This window comes from Pinus tabuliformis, chromosome 5_1 (assembly GCF_031772625.1).
Source record: "Pinus tabuliformis cultivar Carrire ecotype Pingquan chromosome 5_1, CPIR1, whole genome shotgun sequence".
NCBI classification, from domain to species: Eukaryota; Viridiplantae; Streptophyta; class Pinopsida; order Pinales; family Pinaceae; genus Pinus; species Pinus tabuliformis.
Genome location: NC_142305.1, coordinates 553,233,168 through 553,236,848, shown reverse-complemented (window position 1 = coordinate 553,236,848; position 3,681 = coordinate 553,233,168). Strand labels below are relative to the sequence as shown.

Genomic DNA, 3,681 nt, shown 5'->3' with positions numbered 1-3,681 from the left:
ATTCCTCTGATATTGATAGCCATGAAATGGCCTCATACGAAACACAAGACCCGCCCCGCCCAAATTCAAAATTTGAAATGGCCTCATACGAAACACAAGACCCGCCCCGCCCAAATTCGAAATTTGAACTTGTACCGATGTATTAATGGGGTCGGAAATATTGGTTGCCCTCTACTAGTGTTCTTCTGAAACTGAAACCTGTGTTTGTAGCCATAAATCAATCATGGGTGAATGCTTAATTATAGCCGGACCTCTCTCTGTTCTGCCAGCTGAATCTGGTTCCGAGAGTGACGATGATAGATCGATGTCACGGCAATCGCCACCGAGAATGGATCAGCGAGGAAGAATGGACTATCACTATTCAATAGAATTGTGATGTTGATTGCTTGCGATCGCCGTCCGCTGTGTCAATATTTAAAGTTCCCAACTTCCTGAAAGACTCAAAAAAAGAAGCATATGTTCCTAAAATAGTTTCGTTGGGTCTGTATCATCACAGGAAAGTAGAGCTCCCTTCCATGGATAATCACAAAGGAAGAGCCCTGCGTAGAATGACGACGCAGTTTAATATCAAAAGGAACCTCGCCAACGTTCCGAATAATATGAATTTCTCTTGAAGCAAAGAATGTGATCCTGCAGGTGGAGGACGAAATCAGGGAGGGAACCTCGCTATGATGCTCAGTTTCGACTTGTTGCTTCATTTTAGAGGTATTGAGGACTCTGGGCGGCGACAAATTCCCAGTAGCGGACGCGAGTAATTACTATGAACCTATTTTTGAGAGAAATAAGATTGATTACACTGGGTTCGATATACTGAATGACATTTTGATGCTCGAGAATCAAATCCCCGTAACCGTTCTCCGAAAGCTGCTACAACTAGAGCTCGACTCGGTCCCTATTGTTGAGGTCCAGAGAAAGCTTTTCAAAGTGTTGGTAAAAGCTACAAGGTCCAAGTTTTATCCTTTCAATTACGATATGAGTAATTGGTCATGGCCGCAGCCAGATAAACATGTTCAGCATCTTCTGGGCTTGTTGCACGGGCTGATTGTTTATGCAGATAATCAAATCGACCCCAACGGCCCAGACGAAGGAGCAGAAAATGACGTCAAATGCATCCCTCGTGCAGTGGAATTAAGAAATGCCGGGATCAAATTTGAGCAATCGGATGGAGGCATCAAGAAGATTAGATTTGAGGCTAAGAGAGCCACAATTTGTCTTCCGCCAATCAATATCACAGATCAGACAGAGGTACTCTTCCGTAACCTAGTAGCGTTTGAGGTGTGCAAGGCATCTAAAATCAATTATGTGGCCTGTTACCTGAGTTTGATGGACGAGCTGATCGACTCTGATGAAGACGTGGCTGTGATGAGAATAAGTAACATCGTTACAAATTATCTTGGGAGTGACGTAGAGGTTGCCGATCTCTTCAATGGTCTATGTAAGGGAGTCACCATTAGCCGGGTAGATGTACTCAGGCAACTGAAACGACAAGTGAAGGTTCAGTACAGAAGTAAATTCAAGGTTTGGTTTTCCGAGCTCATGAAGGAGCATTTCTCATCACCGCGGAGAAGTTTAGCTCTGGCGGCGGCAATTATTGTAGTGTTGCTTACCGCTGTGCAAACCCTCTTCTCAATATTCTTAGTATATAAACCATGATCTCAGGGGGCCTTTCAAATGATTTTTCTTTTTCAAATCACTGCATTATAATAGTATGTGATCCGGCGCTTTCTATTTATTTTTTCAGACGAAAAAAACAGACTTTCATTCCTTAACATAGAAAGTCACATATTTTCATGGATTATATCAGATCGTACTAAGAAGATAACATTGAAATATACGGATCAACACTTCAAAGAAGAAGATTGTCCACAGAACAGTTTTTCAACTTGAGAAGAGCCAGAAAGCAAGAAAAACAATGCATCCGTGCAGATCCGGCGCGATTTTACTTATTAAGTGATTTTCATGTTGATGTCTATAACAAGTACAAAATGTAGAGGATGAGTTAAAGTGTACGATAAGTTCTTTTGAATATTTTATTCAAATTTTTTTTGCTGCCTTTGGGTTTAGCAATGAAATCATGAATGGGCTTTAGTTGTAGTGATTAGCACGTTGATTGTCAATTGTATGAATATTGTGGACATGTACAAAAACAATCAGAAATTTTGTTGCACATAGCACATTTCTAGTACCTCTTACCCTTTCTCTTGATCCATGGATTTAATTGTTGAGTTTCTTTTTAAAATTAAAATCCTTTCGCTCGATCCCATGGATTATGGATTTAATTGTTGAGTTGTTTTTTAAAATTAAAAAACACTTCTAAAAAACTGCATTATTTATATCCATGAAAGAGACACTACGAGACTAATGAACAATTGTTTATATCACTTCATTTTCAGCGAACTCATGTTATGAGACTAATGAATAATTGTTTATATCACTTCATATTCAACAAACTCATGTTTTAGTAGTACGAATAGAATTATGATTTAGGGGAGGGACGCCATTACCTGTGCGCCCTCCCCTCCACCTGGCGGACAAGCACGTGGACGGCACGCTCTCTCATACGACACGCGTCCAGCTTGGAGAGCCACCTGTTCTGCAGCGTGTCAAGGGTTAAAACTTCACCTGCCGACCATCCGCCCGCTCATTTCTGCCTTTACGCCGCGATGTGTGGTTTGCCTGTGGGTTTTCTGTTCGGGTCCGGTGTTTGTTCGAAGCCCTCCACCGATGATGGCGCGGGAGGGCTCCATTACCTGTGCATGATGTCCGCCATGGTTGAGCTCATGTCCGCCAATTGCTGTTCAGTCTCGACCGCCGGTGGTTTAGGGTTTCCTGGGTGGTTGTTTAACTCGCGCTATTTGCCCGCCAATTGCTATTTAGTCTGGACCGCCGGTGGTTTAGGGTTTCTTGGGTGGTTGTTTAATTCGTGCTATTTGCTGTTTGGGGAGGAGCCAGTACTAATTTACAGGTAATTGCATATTTCAGTGGTATTTGTGTGGTTTTTTGGGTTTTTTTTTTCTGCATTTGCTCATTTGCTAATTTTTTCCAATTGTTGCAGTTGTGGTAGGTCCGGCGAGCGCTGGAGAAGGTTCGCCGAATGTGTGGCGAGCTCTGGACTGATGGCTTCTATCCGGTAGGATTTTTATCCTACCAGCCATTTTCTGAAGTGTTTTTCAACACCTCTCACCGTGTGTTTCTCAACACCTCACCTCGCTTATTGGAAGTTTTGTTAAATTTGGAGACAGGTTTTACCTTGCGTATTGAATTTAAGTGCTTTATAAGTCTCTATTCCCATCTCTATTGTAGCAGCCCTTTGGTTTTGTCTGGCAGCTTTGAGTAGTAGCCCTTTGGTTTTGTTGAAGGTATAATTTATTAGCTGCTTTGTTGAAGGGTTTATGGTTTTGGATTCTAATGGCAGCTTGGTTTTGGTTGCCATCTCCAAAGCTTGCAGCTAGTGTGAGACTCAGAACATACGGAAATGATGTTGTAGCTTTTCGGTGTTAAGGTCTTGTGCTTTTTTCTGATATAATGGTGCTAAATGTTAATTCGTAGCAGCCCTTTGGTTTTGTCGAAGATATAATTTATTGGGAGCTTTGAGTAGTAGCCCTCTGGTTTTGTTGAAGGTATAATTTATTAGCTGCTTTGTTGAAGGGTTTAGGGTTTTGGATTCTAATGGCAGCTTGG

At 41.9% G+C, this 3,681-nt stretch overlaps 1 pseudogene; it reads left to right on the top strand.

The window, feature by feature from the left end:
• Nucleotides 1–293: 293 nt before the first annotated feature.
• Nucleotides 294–1,653, top strand: LOC149165998 (putative UPF0481 protein At3g02645; annotated as a pseudogene).
• Nucleotides 1,654–3,681: the final 2,028 nt, after the last annotated feature.